The following is a 19,613-nucleotide window of genomic DNA, read 5'->3' as shown; positions in this document are numbered from 1 at the left end:
CAAATAACCACAAATGACTTGCTTCAAGAGTCATCAGTCATTGTGATTATTGGACTGTGAGAGGGAAATGTCTGGTAGTACTTGAAGTGCTCTGCTTGTGCAGGAAAGTGACCCGGCCTTTTCAGCTCTCCTAAAGAAAGATGACCTCAACAAGTCCACTACATATTGTTGAAAAGCATGGCACTGAGTATATGACAAATTGCAAAGGCCTTCTATTCCTATTATTTACTTTTCTACATATATACCTTTCAAAATGATTGAAGAATCTGTATATAACAGATAGAGAAAACGAGGCTTATTTGCTAACATAATCATCAGTAAATATTATGGCACATTTGAACTGGCATTTTAAGGAGATTTTCTTGAGATTCAGTGGAGCTTACGCACTGCAGCCAAACATAACTGAGCCAGTATTTCCAATCATCTGTCATTCACTATCATGTGATGCTAATATTGCACAGTATTAAACACATATATGGTGAAATATTTAAGACCAAATTAATTCTTAGGAAAAGGAAAAAGAACATATTAGAAACAATGATAATTAGAATGATTGTTTGCAGAATACCTGAAACAAAAACATTAAATACAACTCTAAATTACTACTTATCTTAAATGGCTTTGGTGGAATAAATTGGAGCCATAAGCACAATAAGCCCTAGACCACTATTGCTGTTGACCTGAAGTATCTTGTGCTCCAATCAAGGCTGGTGTGTTACGTCACTGAAGAACATATTACACTAAGTATCTTTTCATTATAATGAAGATAGGGACATACTTGTTTGGGCCTAGAATGAAGAAGGAGTCACAAATCTCATTAACAGAAAATCTACTTTATGTCTTGAATGAACTTGAACTAAAACTGGAGCATTTCTACTCTCACTGCCCAATTTGAGTAAGATCAGTCTGATTTTTAGAACTGTCATTCACAACCATTCTCAGAACATGTAGATTTTGGGGGTGCTTAGTGGAAAGAAGAAGTCATCCCTTTGGTATTTCAAAGTGTAATAATTTTTAATCATACACTTCAAAATCAACAGTAGTATACCAGCCCATCTTACAAGATTTTTTGAAAGAAAGGATTAATTTTAAGGATTTAGTATGTATTACTTCTTGGACTCAACTGGCTCTACAGTGAAGATCTAGCCAGGCTCTTCTCAGCAGTGCTCAGTGCCAGGACAACAAATAATGGGTACAAATTGAAGTAACCAGAAGTCACATTTAAAGGTAAGGAAAAAAAAAAAAACAAACAACAAAAAACTGCTTTTCTGTAGGGGTGAGTGAACATTGGTACAGGTTGCAGCACCTGCCTAGACACAGCCCTGGGCAATCTGTTCTTGCTGACCCTGCTCTACTTTTTCCATTAGACTCTCTCTCTCTTCCTTATCCTCATCACAGGTCCTTTATTTTATTGTAACCAGTAATGAGATCTGAACACTAGCAGATGTGGAAAAAATATAGAAGGGGAATTCCTTGCATAGTGGAATTCCTGAAGGAATATGCAAACTGTAGCTACCTTAACTTCATTACTAGAAGAGCTGGTCAAATCAGTGAAAGAATGTTTTATCACTTCTCCGACATGAATTCCCTCAGCACGTTTACCACAATATTCTTCAGAGTGAGAAGTTGTCAGTTGAAGCATAATTCTTAGAAAAATATGACAAAGGCTTGTCACTTAAGATTTGATTTTAATCTTTCTTAGCTCCTTAATGCAAGAAATAAAATGTCAGTGTTTCAAACTTGAGTTACAAGACAGTATCTTTTGGTAGTTTATTAACAAGGCTTTTGCTCAAAGAGAAGCAAAATCTAATTCTGCTATTTTTCTTACACTGAACCCCTCCCCTCCCCCCTTTTTCTTTTATTTTTTTTTTTTAAGATTCCATGAATTCTTCCCGATAAAGTGCTATCACACCTCTGCTCACCACTGCTTTGAAAAATGGCTAGTATTAAAACCATGGATCAGTGAGAAACTGATGTGCTAAGTCAAAAGGATGTGTCTGGTGAATGCTGCTGGAGTGAGTGCTAGGTCGCGCTTTAATTAAATTCCTCATTACTGATCTGAAAAAGAGCATAAAGAGCATGCTAATGAGATTCACATACCTAAATTGGAAGATGCCATACAATCCAAACAACAGAGAGAAGTTTGGAAGGAATGGGAGGAAAATCTCCTGTCCTCAATTTGGAACATTTTTCATTATCTGGCAGTTGTTTTGTGTCTAAATCAAGTGCAGAAAAAAAAAAACCTGAACTCTAGCATTTTTTCATGAGAAACTGCAAGCTGTTCTAATGTAAGATACCTTGGAAAAAGTGGTGGTGACCAGCAAGTTACACAACATTTTTCATGCTGTTATATTCAGAGGCAGATGCAGCCTAGATCACAGTAGATTCACAGAAGGGTTCGTAGCATCATATAACTGAGACCCTGCATGTCCTAACAGACTGCTAGTGTGCAAATATTGACCTCCACCAAATCACAGAACCATTTAGACCATAAAGGACCTCCAGATGTCCACCTAGTCCAACCTCCACTGCCCTCTACTCCCTACTCCACTGAAATTAAAATAAGTCTGCATCATAGAAGCCAAAGGGAAAAGAGTATCAGCAAAGGAACGGTATTGTACTACAGGTCATTTCTGACAATTCAGAGGAGCTCTAAATCTGCACCCATTAGTACCACACACTTGACAGTAACTTTGCATTAAAGAAAAACTGAACTACTGTAAAAATGACCAAGAAAATAGTTAACCTAAGGGTTAGAGTAATTGAGATGTAAGGACAATATATATTTATTTATTAAAAAAAAAAAAAAAAAAAAAAAAAAAAAAAAGCTTAGACTTAGAATGACAATACCAAACTGTTCAAATGGAATACAGATTTTCAACATCCTTATTCACCCTACAGAGGAAGCATGAGATACTTTTAGGAATGAATTGTTTGTCAAAATGATTGAACTCAATCGTGAGAAATGCTATGAAAATTTTAAGAAAGTATTTTCAAGGGTTGGGAAAAAAAATAGAAAAAAATCACATTATTTCCATGCAGCTTATCTAAGTATATTTTTAAAGTTACAGGATCAAGACAAAACCAAACATGAGCATCTTTAACTATCAGACAATAAACAAAGCCTCTATGTTTCTTTATCAGATCATTATGTTATCTATTTATCACTAAAATTGATGGTAAACTTTTAGCTCCACTAGAATTAAAGGTAAAACATGCTACCTCTTTCCTTTTTATAACTTTCTGAAAGTGTTAATTCAGATGAAATACCAAATCGGGCACAAGAAACAATCAAAGGGATAACTGTTTTTTCCAAAGATATTAAGCAAAGATCTTAATTTGGTTTACTTTAGGAATTCCCACTTGAAAAAAAAAAAAAAAAAGAAAAAGAAATACCCTAAAGTGCATGACAGTTTCACCAGTATTTACGATAACATACACCTTTACCCTTAATTTGATTTAAAAAATAAAAATAATTTTATTATATTATATATATAATTCCCATATATATATATATTTATTCAAAAATAAAGTAATTTATGAAGGAATTAAATATGATTTTTTTATTAATTATACTGTTTTAATAGTTTTATGTTTACTTTTTCTGTACACAAATAATGAAAAGAAATTATGAAATTTCTTACCAACTACAGTTTAAGCAATTTCCTTCATGTTACAGGAATGTGATTTGTGCTTAATTTACCTTAAGCGGGAGCTGAATTTCTATAACCTTTGCAATTCTGTTAATGCTTTTTCCTAATCAGAAATCTTAATGAATTTCTCTTTCTACTACTAAATTACATGGATCTGCATCTAATTATGAGAGAACTTATTAAATGAAATAGAGTGTAAATGAACATTCATTTAACCTTAACACTGCTTGGAAACCATAGATGTCATAGATGAATAACAACTGTTCAAAGCTTCAACGTTCTTTGGCTAAAACTGCTAAAGTCACTATTAAAAGAAACACAATGAAATAGTGATAGGATTTGCAAGACTATGGAACTGTGACCAAATTATTATTTGTTCTTCTCTGAGAAGCTATATACCATTGATCATGTAACATACCAAAATTTTACAGATGTAGACAATTAAAAGGTATTGTGTTGCAGAATTTTCAGATCACCCAAGGAAGACCATGTTGTAGGATAACATTAACTTTTTTCAAAATATACCATGAAAATGGAAGCCTGGATGTTAATCAGACATCAATCAACAAGGTTCTCTAATAACAGGGTAATACAGAATATTTAAGAAGTGATTTCACTAAGCTGGTTTAACTTTTAGGGGTATGCCTTAGTATAGATATATTTTCTTTTTATGCTTTTAAAATAAATATTATAACAAAACAGCAAAGTTTCAGCAACCTAAACTATCTCAGAATAAGCCGAATGAAACAATGAAGTGGAGTGCATTTGACTTTTGTACTTCATAAGGTAATGATTTAACTCTGTATCACTTGCTCACTGCAACTTAAAGGTGTTCCTGTCTTTTATTTATTATATATATTGCTGTGGTTTAACCCAGGTGGCAGCTAAGTATCACATGGCCATTCACTCACCCTCCCACCCTCATACCTCTCTGGGATGCGGGAAAGAAATGGGAAAAAGAAGCCTGTGGGTTGAGATAAAGACAGTTTATTAAGACAGGATAATAATAATAATAATAATGATAATGATAATAATAATAATGATGATGATGATGATGATGATAATAATAATAATAATAATAATGTGTACAAAACAAGTGATGCACAATGCAATTGCTCACCACCCACTGACTGATGCCCAACCTATCCCCAAGCAGCTGGCCCCCCTACTCCAGCTAGCCACCCCTCTATATTGCTTAGCATGACATCAGATGGTATGCAATACCCCTTTGGCCAGTTTGGGTCACCTGTCCTGGGTCTGTCCCCTCCCAGCTCCTGCTGCACCCCCAGCCTGCCCAATGGCAGGACAGAGCGAGAAGCTGAAAAGTCCTTGGCTTAGTGTAAGCACTGCTCTGCAACAATCAAAACATCAGCATGTTATGAGCACTGTTCTCATCCTAATCCAAAACATAGCACCCTACCAGCTACTAGGAGGAAAATTAACTCTATCAGAGCTGGAACTGGGACATATATGTATATATGGTTTAGTGGAGGACTTGTTAGTGTTAGATCAGAGGTTGGACTAGGTGATCTTGGAGGTCTTTTCCAACCTAGATGATTCTGTGAGATAGATATATATATATATATATATATGAAAAAAGATGGTCATGGCATTTTACCAAACAAACAAACAAACAAACAAACATATCCAGTTGACTGTAACACCACAGTAACTGTTATGTTACAACATCAACATGTTTACAAAGAAAAACTCACTAAACCACACAAATACTAACACTAACTAAAATTTTCCAGTGTAATAAATCAGTTGTTTTTCTAACTTGGAATTTTGGAAGTTTTCTGTATAAATAACATTCCATAAACACCTAAATTAATATAACCAAACATATCACAACACGTTTCCTTCTGAATACCAGCCTTTTACAATTTGTAGGGTGGGGAAAGTAGGTACTGAGAAGGACTGTGTTTTGCCTGGAAAACAAAACAATCTCCTTAATTTGTAACTTAAGGAAAAATACAGCAACAAAAATGGGTATGTAAATTACCCTCTTTCTCAACCATAAACAATGATTATAAATCACTTATTAGGAACTTGTAATACATAATCACTTTTTAAAAACATAATTTCAGTGTTACTTGAAAACAGTAGTAAATACATTATAGAAGGATTTTTGAGAAGGATAGATTTTTTCTTCCCATAAAACACTTCGGTTGTAATGTTCAGGCAGCTGTCAATTATTGGTGAGAAACATAAGCTAGTTGGGTTACAGAAGCAGTGAAGGTATGTTTCCACAGCAAAAATGCAAGCCTTGACTTGTTGCTAGCTCAGAGGTGTTTACATTCTACCCTCATCTGCATCGCTGACCTTCTGTTTCTCCAGTAAATCCCATCCATCTGTTCTTAAAGCAATATATTATCTATGCATTTTGCTTGATCTGTATAAACCCATTCCCTTACTGCCTTTGAAAATAAAGCTACAGTATCCCCCAAAATGTGGTGCCACAACCCTCACCTCTGTAACAGCCATAGTTTTAAGATGTATACATCATCTTGGATCACAGAATCATCTAGGTTGGAAGAGACCTCCAAGATCACCTAGTCCACCCTCTGACTTAACACTAACAAGTCCTCCACTAAACCATCACTAAGCTCTAACTCTAAACATCTTTTAAAGACCTCCAGGGATGGTGACTCATGATGCACATGGGTAAAATGTATTTTATATAAGTTTTATTTTAGGTCTAGAAATCCAAAGTAAGAAAAATTCTGTATTGCACTACAAATGATCCCAAGAATAACTGTTTATTATGAAACTTAGCAATTCAGATTTACACTACAAGACCTTATCAGCTGCCAATATTTTAAATATTTGCATAAATATTTATTTTGGCACAAATTAATATTTTAAATAGGGATTACATATGCCTTTCAACGGCAGAACAGAGTATTAAACCCTTCACGCATAATCCAATTTTTATTTTTTCAAATTTGGATGATGTATGAGCCTGCCTTTGAAAACAATTACTTTTATGCATCTGCTTGCTTCTCTTGAAACATGAGGTGCAGTTGAATTCAGAAGGACTAAAGAGAGGAATAAAAATTTATGCAATTGGGCTACTGGCTTCTACTTTGCAAATAGCAACAACTATTTTACTGGTGCCACACAGAACAAAGAAGGGCTGAACACTGAGTGTTCCAGCTAAGGCCCCAGGAGGAGTTTTAGGAACTAAAACATGAACCAAAATCCCCTGCATACTCTGAAATCAAAGTATAACATGAGTGACAAAAAGCTCCTCACTGCAACTATCTTCACAGAAATGTAAAATTGTTTATGCATAGATCATTGGTTTAATTCAGTTTTAAAAATGTAATAAAAGATAAGTGAGCATTTTGGCATGCATTTTTTTCAACTTCAATATATATATATTTTTTTTCAACAACAAATGAAAAAATCAGACATAGATAGTATAGGACCTTAACAGGAGAGCAGTTCGTGGGATTGTATGATAACTCCTTACAAGGGCATCTACCCTTACAAGAAAAAAAGAATCCAAACTCAGTACGAAAAAACAGTTCCACCAGGGCAAAGCGTGCTGTCAGTCACAGCACATTAAGAAAAGCTAAGAGCCACTATGGTGCTAAAACACTGTGCTGGCACTTGCACTCTGGCCAACATCAGTGCAGTTCTCCAAAGTGAGCAACAAAGGTATGATGAAGAAATGTCAGCAGCAGTAGGTGAGGGTGGGGTATGAGTGAGTCCTCACGAGAAACTGAGGAGACTGGAGTTCAGAAAGGGAATAGTTTCCTTTAAGAAAGGTTGGGAACCATTGCTGTAGAAGGCAGTTAAAGTGAGAAATGTACATAAGAAACACCTGTCTGAGCCTGCAGCAAGCCTAAAAGCAACTGACTGCCACATTTATTTCTGAAACAGTAGCACAAGGTCTCCAGAATAAAAAAGTTTTGTAGAAAAAGAAGAAACACGAAATAAAAGTTTTTGTAGAGAAGAAAAAAACATGCCTGAGCAGACAAGCAGATATTTATAGGCTGTTGTTAAAGTGATTCTCCCATTAGCCCACACATGCTTCAAGTGTGAAGAAAGGTGAGAAGAAAGAGTGAGACATCTCCCTGTCCACAATTTAACCACAATTTAAACATGTGAGGAAAAACATTAAGATTTATCTTTTTCTAAAAAAAATCCTGTATACTCCTGAAAGACACGGGAACAGAACTAACAGTAACCTCTATCTAGCCCTTCTTGTGAAGATGACATATTATTTAAACAGACAGCCTAAAATAAAAATGTCTAAATCTTTATATTTGTTTCATTAAACTATATGAAACTTACAGCTGATCTCAGTTTCACCCATTCAAAGTGCTGCGTGACTGGAAATTCTGGGCAGCAGCCTTCTCACTCCCAACTCAATTCCGTTCCCAATTTGAACTCTGGAAGCAATTAGGGTAAAACTTCTGGCTACTGACCAGTAAGATGATTTGTCAAGGGTTGTTAATATCCACTATTTTTTTCTGCTAATACCAACAATTTCTAGACAAACATATCGCTCAGAAATGCCTACAGTTTTAGAAGAAGCTATTTTAGCTAACATGTTTTACTTGAATTAATTTCTGCTGTCTCTCCCTCTGCTTGAGGAAAACTATAACTCACAAGATTCGATACATTCAGATCTATTACTGAGCTACTCATTAATACAGATTTGAGTCTTGGTTTAAAGATGAGTACAAAAATAGAGACATGGGGAAAGAAAAAAAACAAACTGACAACTCCAGCCTTAACAATCAAATGGATGCAGCCACTTTTAAATCCTTGCAACACACTTTGTGTTTCTGCTTCTTCCCCTGTCAGATCAGGTGCCAAGAAGCCATTCATTTTGTTCATTACCGCTTCTGTATCACTTCGGATTAGAGTTTGCAGGCTTTGATTAAGCCTATTCTTAATGCTTCTAAATCAAACCTGTGTGTTTGATTTTCACTTTGTTCAGAGGAGCACAGTAGCAGGATTTTATAGGACATCCCTACTACCTCCTACAACAAACCTGACACTAACCTCTCCACAGAAATAATTTGAAAACCAACACAATCATTAAAACACAATCATGTCCATGCATTTTGTTCATTGCAGCTCATAAATAAATGTCAAATAGATACACTAGATGAAAACCAGGATGAAACAGTATCAAAATGTTATTTCCACCTTCTTAATGCATTTAAAAGCATATATGCAATAGTGATCTGCTACTTATCGCATGAGGATTCTTCCTCTCTGCATTAACGAACAGCAAAGAGATGACAAAATTCTTATATGTCACATATGTGAATTAAGCTGTAACTCTACATTTTAACAGATGTCTCTGAGGCTAGACTCTTACACCAGTGTCATCCACCACACAACTTTTTTCTTTTTTTTTTTTTTTTTTTTCTGTTCTCACAGACAGGCGTTCATTGTGCTGCTGCAGCCTACTCATGTCATTCTTACAGCTATGTCTGACCGAGCCCTTCCAACCCACTCTTTAGCAAAAATCAGCTGAAAGGTGCCATTAGCCTCTCTCAACCACAAATATACCTAAACCTGCTAGGCATGAGAAGCTGAGCAGTTTATTTTCCTTTTAGCCACAAATAATCATAACAACCTGAAAGCCATGTTTTGAGGATGAGGTCTATGTATCACAGTATCTTAGCTTTCTGGAAAAGGTCTTCCTTCTTTTTTTTTTTTTTTTGTTTCTTTTTCTTTCAAGTATTACATCTTTTAAATTAAAAATCAGTGTTGTGCAAATAATATCTCCAAAAAGTAAAATAAGGTGTGAAAAGTAGCCTTAAAAAAAGGGGGGAGGGCTCCCTGAGAACAAAGCAATAAAAAGTAATAACAGCAACAAGGTGATTCAATTGCACACTACAGCAACTCACTTGTAATACATTTTATAAAGCTGAGTCAAAGGTTATTGTTGGGTTGTACAGCTTTCCTCAGAAATAACCTTGTTGTTCAGTCTGAAACATGACAGCTGTTTCTGAATGAATGAACACCATTCTAAACTGTGTCCTTGGCTGCATTTATGGGCTTTCTACATATAGAAATATGTATAAGGCACTCTTCTCATCTTCCCTTCCCATCTGATAATCTGTTTGAAAGGTATGATCTTTGGGCTCTCACTGCCCTCCTCACATGCCAAGATCTCTGTGCATTTGGCCAGGCATTATAATACTATAATTATAAATACATTACTTCATCTGGAGTTTTTAGTTGTGTCCCCCCCCCCCCCCCCCCCCCATGTATTCCACATTAATTTTTCTGCCTGAGAATTTGAAATTCACCATCATTACACTATTACACTTATGGCTGTTCCCATCTCAGCCTTGTACTGTCGTTGCTTCTTTAAACCAAACTCTTTCACACACGTGGGTTACAAGGATATCTGTTCTTTCTACATGCACCCTGTGCTGCTCCTTCCTGTTGTCTCCATTTCATTGCTGTATTGGTAAATAATTCAGCCAGTGTCAAGTCTAGAACTGGTAAAATTAGTTATTTTTCCTCTGTCCAGGAAGTAAAATCTTCTGTGTGAACAACTTAATCCCTGTTAAGGAATGAAGGAAAGGGTGATGTCACCTAAGAAGCTAAGTGCTGATATCAATCAATCCTGTGACCTAATTACAGGCCCATTAAAATTGACACAGAATACAGAAAATAGAGATGTGGTCTGTGTATTGCATGTGTTTCCTTCCTGGTTTTCCCCTTTTCCCCTCAAGTTAATTGTGTGCTATCTATAGATGGGTAGAATGTTATCTGAAGAGCTGGCACTGATCTTCTTCAGCATTTGAAAATGGATCCATTAAAAGTAAGCAGAAAAATTCCACTGAGTGTGGGCCAGACCCAGGCACTGTAAATTTAGAGTATTTGGAAGAAATAAAATTCCCTATTTCCATTCAGACAGCCTTGCAGGTTAATTTAAACACTATTCCATTTGAACTTGAATCCTTTGAACTGTCTTTTTAAAATAATCTCATTTCGCTGTGAGAAAAATAACCATTCTCTCTCCTTCTGAAAAGGTATTCTTTCTTCATGAATGTTTTGAATGAGTTACACTGCACTATTTATCTGTTTCATAAATATTGTGTGAAAATAAAAACCAGGAAGAAGCAGGAATAAAAGATCAAAGATAATCCAATACTTGCTTGGAAAAATAATTCATATTGATAGCAAACTAACAGGATTAGCAGAACACAAGTAATAAAATATTGGGTGAAAGCTGGCACTTGTGCATTTGTAAGTCCTCTTTTTCAAGTGAAATATGTTAAGCTGCATCCCCATGTGTTCCAACAGGAAAAAATAAATTGCTCTCTTCCTGGAATTCCACTGGAGAGGTTAAAAAACTGACAACATTGAGTGATACAGACCCAGGGAAAACTGGCAACAAACATCTGAATTGCAGTGTCCTTCTGGATCCGTTAGATTTTGAATATTCATATAAAGAAAATCAAATGCCATGCAAATACAAACAGCAGGTTAGCAGGCCCTGGAGTTAGCCAATTGTGATCGAACTCCAGAGTAAAAGGACCCCTGCTGATTGGATTGCATCGAATGCATGTTTTGCACGCAAGAAGCAAAACCACGTTTCCCTCAGCTGCTGCTCAAAATAGGACGGCTTCTGCAGCTGAACACACACCATGGCCTGCGCCACAACGCTGAGCATCAGAGGCTCCATGCTGGGCCATGGAGCCCTTGCACACAGGGCTCCTCTGTGGGACCTTCCCTCATATCCTAGAGCCACCTTGGCCCCAGTGTGGGGCATCCCTGCTGCCCCTGCCCGAGGAGATGCCTCCCACCCTCTGCATCACAAGGCTGGCAGCTCAGTCACTTCCATCAGTGGAATCTGTCACTGCAGTCTCCTGAAGTAATAAACTCAGTGCTTTTAAAACTTCTGGATCCTCCGACTGCTACATTTCACATGCAACTCTGTCAGTGTACTGCTGCACCCTCAGACTAGGAAACATGAGCCACCAAATTCATACAGAAAAATCTGATGAGCAGTCAGAAGTTTTCCTTATTGCTTATATTCCTTATTTCTTTATTTCCCTCATACAGCTTATGTGGGAAAAAAAAAAAAAAAAACAAAAAAAACAGGAAGATGCATACAAAATACTTATGTTGTGTGCTTTAAAAAACAAAACAAAAAAACACTGGTTGCATAAAAAAAAAAAGAAAGATTTCAACTAAATCAGCTTCTAGTCAAAATGGGGCACAACAATGACTGATGTTTTGATCTTATGTTTAGAAGTTTATCTCAAAATCCTTCTAACATATTTGCATTACGTGCTTGAATATCTACTGTTTTCCAATACGAGTTCTGTATTCTAGTTGTTATGCAGTTAAGATAAAGTTTCCTGATCAACATAATCAGCCTGAAGTGATCCCCAAATCATTTTTGTTCTCTGTCATACAGGTTGATAATTTCTCATCATCTGCTTCTGCCTTTTACATCATTAGCTCTAATGTAGTCAAATCCTTTCATAGCTAAGCAAACGGTTCATCTGTTTACATTTGTTTTTTAAGCCACAAATGTAAATTTTGAGAATAGTTTTTTTCAAGTATTACTTCAATTCTTAGAAATTACTGTAACAGTCATTTTTCTGCTTTATCAATTATTAGTAAATTACTAATTTTATCAATTAATAAATTACTAACTTTATCAATTACTAATAATTGATAAAGCAGAAAAATGTAGCAGTAATTGTCAGTAATATCAATAGTCAAAAATCATCTCACAAACAGGAGCCTAAGCATTCAGAGACTTTCTGAAAACCAGTTTTCAGAGAAAACATAATATGTTCTCTGAAAACCAGTTTTTATGTTCAGAGAACATATTATGTTCTCTGAAACAGACACCCGTTTCTGAGTGTCTGAGACACTCTTGGACAGGGAACCATGATTTAGAGTATTACACATGGAATAAACTTATTAGCTACACAAAAAAAGTTTCAGTCAACAGCCAGTACAGAGCCTTTGTAAGGCAACAGTAACATACCTCAGGTTGATTAAGCATAAGAAATTCTTAACCGCATTTGAAAGTTTCAATTCATTTCAATAAAGTGTATCAAATGATTACAGAAGGCTGTTCTAAGAGCATCAGTATGAACTACTTTAGTTCTTTGCGCTGTTTGCTAAAAAAGGCCTATGCAATCTCCATTAAATGAGAACTTCGAATAACTATGAAAATCTTTTTTTTTTAAAAGTCTAATTTGAAGACTCTGAAGAAGGACATGCATACCCACAGAATAAATAAATAAATAAATAACTACAGAACTACAGTCTCTCTTACCACAATTACTATATAACACAAAGGCTCTTACATGGGAAAGTCATAGTCCTCTCCGAGGACAAAAGGACTATCTTCACCATGGAAATTACCATTATCAAGCAATTCAAATTCACTTGGGTAACCTGACCGTAACACGGTACTTTCAAGGGTCTAGAACATTTAACTGCAGATTAAATAAACCACTTGAAGTCCATTTGAAATCACAAGGTAACCTGGCCACCGCATAACTCTACAAAATGACAGAAACGTTGAACTGAACATGATTGAGTACTCCAGCATATTGAATGAGAAAGGGCAGATGTGTTTTGTTTTTGTTCTCCCTCAGATTATATATCATTTGCCTGGTGCTTTACAATTAATTCTCTGTCCACAACTGAAAATTAAGATTTGTATAAAGGCTTAAAAACTAATAGCCCAAACTGTATGGGGATGTTGAGGAACAAAGCTAGACAGAAATATATCACCTTCAAATATATATAGATCAAACACTTAAATATTGTACTTACTGTCTCACTTCAGCGGAGCAAGTAGAACAGGGTTCTTTTGATTTAAAGTATTTAAATGATTTAATATAAAAATATTGCCTTACCATGCTTCTGAAAGCTACATATATTTAACACTGATACTATGAGCTTCTGTACTTAAACTACAAATCAAACAATCTGTGAGACAAATTGTGGCCTGAGAAACAAGTATATATCTCAATGGGCGTCACAAAAAGACAACACAGATTGTTCACTTATCAAAAAGCATTGTTCTGAAATGTCGCTGGCATATATGTAGAGACTCATCTGAAGTTCAAAACCAATTTAAAACACTTTTTTTCTGATATAAAATTTAGTTGTGCTTCCAAATAAGAGAATATTAGAATATTAGAGAATGTTACACATATGAAAATACATTTGTTGATTTCTCTTTGGTCATTTATTACAGAACTTCAAATACTGCTTCTCTAATGAAATAAGATTTGCATAAAAAGAGGGGTACTTGTGGTTATAAGTGTCTGGAGGAAAAAAAAAAAAGATGTGAATATATTTGTTGTAAATAATACTATACTGAGAGAGCTTAGAAAACTCAGTCTCCAAAGACTACAAACCTGTTATGAAGCACCTAAAAAGCAAAGCAAAAAAAAAAGGAGCCTAGAGATCAACTGCCTCAGACAGGTAGGTAGTTTTTAAAGGAGGCTGAAATAAGGCCATTGAGGGAAGAGGAAACTAAGTTTTTTATTTGTGTGTTTTTTTTGTTTTTTTTTTTAAGCAGAAAAACTATTTTTAGTCAAAACATATGCATCATAGCAGAGGCTTGTATCATTTAGTAGTCCATGAGATGGAAGTTTTGGTTAGTGACGTAGCCATGTGGACCTTCAGTCAAGTGAAAAATTAAAACTGCACAGATCTGACAGAAACGTGGACAAGACACAGTCTATGCTAGAGAAATACACCTTCAGTAAAAAGAAACAACATTCATGTGATATTGAAGGAATCAAAAACAGCTCAATGTTACAGTTGTGGAAAAACACCTCCTTTAAGAGAGAAAGTTGTCCTTTGAAACTAAATGTATTGAAGCAAAGCAAAAACTACAGTTGAAAAGGGTTCCAGAAAAGTTAATCTAGATATAAATATTTCCTGAATGTAATCAAAATAATTCTTTCTGGGCAACAGCATTTTTGGCTGTATGAAGAACGTTATTTCTTCTGTCTTTTTTTCGGTTAAAGCTCCTGAACAAGGTAAGATAAGTAGACCTAAAATGAAATTAGCATCAGGTCCATTTATTTAGTACTCCCCAGGCTTTGGTGGTACGTTTACAAATGTGGAATCCAACTTACTGACTCCTAAGAATTCTTGTAATTGATGAATTAAAACAGACGGTTTTGAACTTGCAGAAAGACAATGATGAATTTTCTTAGTATATCCTCCATTACTCAGTCTACATACTGCTGATTTCGTTGTCTCCCCTATTGAGTTATTTGTAATTTATTTCTATATCACACTTTTCATTGCATCTAGCTGACAGAAGCGCTTCTTGTACCTACTTAGATTACCTCAATCCATATTGCATACAAAATGGAAAGAGCACATAGTTTTTTCCACAACACTCTTATTTGGAGATTTTTCACAGTAACTACGGCACAGGGAAAAAGCTGTTAACTGTGAAATCAGAAAGAATATAGTCAATTGCAATCCAAACAACCTGCAGGTTCTATCTCATTTCCTAGATAGAAAGATAGTGTCTGATAAAAGAAAAATTTGCAACTAAATATTTCTCCATACTTATCCAAAAATAGTGTATTTTGGAGTTTCCTTTCAGATCAAGCTACATCTGGAGATGCAAGAAAATCACTAATGTTCAAATTACTTACCAGTACTCTTATACACAGAAGCAAGATGAACAAGCAATTAAAAGCATTTCTAAAACAAACATACCTCAAAGACATCGGTGTCTTAATTTTTCCAGAGAATTACTACATCCACTGCCTTTTTGTCTTCTGGTCTTGAATTTGTTGTGTAGCCTAGGAAAAATAAATCTCAGCTTATTTTCAAACTGAAAGCATAAGGCTACATCCAAGGAAGAAAAAAGGTAATAGCATTTCTGTTAATTCCTTTGTAATCCTACCTCATTATCTTAAGCAAGTAAATCTCAGAAAAGGATTGCCTTATTAAAAGAGAATTAGAAAACTGAATGTCATCTGTGCAGGGAGACATTCTCTTAAAATCCAATCCACAAGGAAGCTCATAAATAGGGCACTATATAAAAATAAACTTCCTATCAGGCAATCCTTAGCAGATTTTCAACAGATGTGTATACAACTATGATTTCACAAATTCCTAAAATAAAATGTGTCAACATAATTTACCACAAACTTTCAAGAGTCTAAAAAAAGTCTACTCATTTAGATTCTACTGAAAGAACAATATTATAACGATATGTGAAGTGTGTGAAGAGTGGCTATTGAATTGTCATTCCTTCCACCCTGTGTATAATCATGTGTGATTTCCCTAGGAGAATTAAGAAAAAAAAAAAAAAAAGACTAATGTTTTTCTCTAATAAATTACCTAAAAATTCAAGAGGCATAGCCCCAAGGTGCATTAGACATTTTTAGAAGTGCACATGGAGTGTATAAGCAGTGTAGCAGTGCAGGCTGTAAAGAGAATTTAGGGACAACCTGCTATAGTTAACGTTATTATTGTTAGATCATAAGGTTTTCTCCAAAAAAAATGCTTATTACTTGTGAGCATCATTTTTTCAATATATTAGTTGGAAACAGAAAACATGGTTTATCTGACCTCTTAAAAAATTAAAAAGTTCCTTTTATTAAGAAGTGACCTATTTATTAACTTGTCTTAAAGGAAAATAACAGACATGTAGAAACCAATTGCCCTTTTCATTTTTAGTTTCTGTGGTATTGAACTTCTCTGTTTCACTTTACAAAGCAATTCGTAACCTCTGCTAAGGACTTACTATTTTAAATTGCTTTAAACATATGTACCAATGCAATCAAATTATTTTAAAGGATAAAAATAAATGAACCCAATTCTGGAAGATGATTATGTCTTATGGAACCTTTATACAATGTAGAAATAAAAAATGATGTTGGTATTCAAATTAAAGTAATAAAAAGTAGACAAATCTAAAACAGAAAAGAAAAACAACTGAAGATTTAATTGGAGCTTATTTCCATACCCACCAGCCAGAATGTAGCAAGTTAGAAAGAAGTCACCCTCATTTCTAACAATACCCAGTTCTAAAGTCCTCTTTTTTTTTTTTTCACCCTAGAAAAATACAAACAAACACAAACGCACACAATCTCTCACACACTAGTTTGAATACACAAAAGCCCACAAAGTTTAAAAAAAAAAAAAAAAAAAACACAACAAAAAGCATCCAGCATAACATGCAAGAAGTGGCATGATTATATGATCACATATGGCTGAGCTAGGAGGCTGCGTATTTCAAGTTTAGTGAATTAAAGTAACTGCACTGCTACCATTAAGGTCAAAACTTTATTTATAACAACACAGAAAAAAAAAAAAAAGTCAAAGTGGCTTTTACTTAAGGGTTTTGTGTTAGTTTAACTGATGATATAACAGAGTCCCGTACTATTTGTCAGATTGGTTCTTTGCATGGCAATTTTTGAGACTCAAAAGGCCAAAGCAGAAGCTTCTTTTCATCCAATAGCTGTTTCAATCTGGGTGCCATAAAATTTTCATGGTACTTTGAAAATATAACTGAAAAACGAGGAAAACTCTTACTTGAATGACAGGTGTTTTAATCAACATTTAGCTGGAAACTGTCCACAAGAGTTCCTTTCTTTCATATTAATATTTTTCTTTTTGAGATACATTAAGTAGAAGCCATGTCCCATGAAACAACATTAAAGTCATCTGTAGCCTCTCACACAAGTTACTACACCTTTGTATTGATAGATTAAGTGGAGCATTTAATCAGATTTATTGATTTTATGGTGCTTTCAGAGACTTGAGAAGACATCTGATTCTATCAGTCAGACAATTCGGATGTTTTCTTCTCTTACTGTACCTTAAGAATCACAATTTCAGTACCACATGTATCCATATTTGTCAAACATGTAACAACTTACTTCATTTTTATGATATCAGGAATCAGGGGAATAACTGATTTGGTCTAGATACTTCAAGGTCCATACTTCCTACTAGGAAGATTTTGGTCTTGCAAACTGACAGTTTTCTTTCCTCAGTTGTTTTTTCCTGTAGTGCACTATTGCACTACAGGCATATACTCCATTACAGTGGTTGTAAAGAACCACTGATCAGTTTGTACTCTGTTATTCACATAACCTGAATTTTAGTGTTATCTCGAGACCTAGCTTCTTTAAGGAAAATTCCTGCCACAAATCCTGTACCAAAGAAAAAAAAAATATTTATGAAGCGTAGAACTGGGTCAGCAATGTTGTGTTATTAAGTATGGAAACATGAGTTCAAATCTTATCACTAAGGTGGAGATTGAATTCTCAGAAATCATATTTGCAGAGAGTTTCAGGAAAAAAAGAAAAAAAAAAAAAGAAAAAAAAAAAGAAAATGAGAATATCTTCCTTACAAAATTTCCACTCTGTTTTGTTAATGCCAACTGAGGCTCCTAAGGTAAAAAACACTACTACAAACAAAGGTACATTGATTAAACTTATACATTTAGAAAATAAAAAAAAGAGACACGGAATAAAGTCCATCAAACTGGGGGAGCACATTTTACTAATACTTTAATTATCTTGGCATTTTAAGGATTTACTCATGTCACCCACTTCTTCACTAAAGCTCAATTTGTTTAAAAAGACAAGAATGTGGGCTACTAGCACACATTTATGTTTGTCTCAGAGTTAACTGAATGGAAGTTTCTTGCTGTTGTTATAGTAGAGAAAAGAGAAGATAGAGCTCTAAAACAAGGATTTTTCTCTTGGTATTCCAGCCAACAGTGACGATGACTAAAGTTTTCAGCTTACATTTGGTTTACGTATAATCTATTACTTAGTCTCAGTGCAAAATATAATTGAAAAAGTTCATTTTCTGGAGAAAATAAACTAAATAATTCTGCTCCTAAATTCTTGATTTTCAACCACTTGCAAAGAATAAAGAAAAAGCTCCAGCAACAATGTAGAGACTGTTATATAATTGTCTTTAGCATTATTTAATTCTCTAAATAATCAAAAAATGCATCTTAAAAGTAAAAAATCTGGTTTGATTAAAAACAAGACAAGAATAAAAGTGAATGAAAACCCATTTAAACAACTGTTTCAAATAATAATAGAAAAAAAATCAAAACCATATGCTAACCAAGGCAAGGAAAGGCAAAGTTCTTAGGCACACTTACTGAGCCTAAATAAATTTATGGGATCATCTCCCGAACTATATCCTGTCTAAACTCACAAATCTGTGGAAGATTTTAAGCTGAAGAAGTATGAAGAAAACACTATGTAAACATAGCTGTGCAAAGCTGCCAAATTTATGCGCTTTTTCTTACCTGCCATGTTTTTTCTGTGTTTTTATATGAAGTAGATAACAAGCATGAATATTAATCAACTCACAGAAAAATGGATGTGTTTGGGTTCATGTCACAGTGCATAATTAATATTGAAATATTTCAAGAAAAAATGAGATTCATGTTGCTTTAGGCTACCAGAATCATTTTTTCTTCATTTTTCCATTATAAGTTGTTCATTGTTAAGCAGACCTGAACTCGACGTTAAGGAACATGATGCCACTCAAAATCCTTCAATTTCCAAAGCTCCAGAATGTTGTAATTGATTCCTACCCTTTGTTTCTAGAAGAAAGAGTATATTAATATTGCTTGCTGAAGAACTCTGGTTCTTCTAGAATAGCTTAAGCAACATTTCATTTTTACATTTGTGAATGTTTCCAACAAACAAGAAATACTTCCTCACACCCAAATACACTGCAAGGCATCAGGCAACTGATATCTAAACAGGCATGCTGTCAAGATTTAACTTTGCTGGACACTTTTTACCCAATACTTTTAATTAAGGCCATTATAATTCTCTGGGAAGGACATGACATTACAACATTTCTAGGATAAAAACCACCACACTTTAAATTAAGTTCATTAATTTACTTAATGATAGCAAACTAATGACACAGTTAAACTTAGGGACACATTTCTTACAGTGCTAGTTCCAGAGCATGGGT

General features: G+C 34.7%; 1 protein-coding gene across 5 annotated transcripts in view; it reads right to left on the bottom strand.

Annotated features, from left to right (window-relative positions):
* The window catches only part of CDH18 (cadherin 18), a 557,694-nt gene that overhangs the window by 315,414 nt on the left and 222,667 nt on the right, over positions 1-19,613 (bottom strand). For 4 of the 5 annotated variants that reach the window (XM_038175177.2, XM_038175183.2, XM_038175184.2 and 1 more), the window contains exon 4: positions 15,363-15,448. The exons of the other annotated variant lie outside the window; for it this stretch is intronic. The gene's annotated coding sequence lies outside the window, so the exon portion shown is untranslated. The remainder of the gene's footprint in view (positions 1-15,362; positions 15,449-19,613) is intronic. 5 annotated transcript variants of the gene reach the window in all.

The sequence above is a fragment of the Anas platyrhynchos genome, chromosome 2 (genome assembly GCF_047663525.1).
Source record: "Anas platyrhynchos isolate ZD024472 breed Pekin duck chromosome 2, IASCAAS_PekinDuck_T2T, whole genome shotgun sequence".
NCBI classification, from domain to species: Eukaryota; Metazoa; Chordata; class Aves; order Anseriformes; family Anatidae; genus Anas; species Anas platyrhynchos.
The sequence above is the reverse complement of the archived record's forward strand: the minus strand, read 5'-3'. Positions and strand labels throughout refer to the sequence as shown.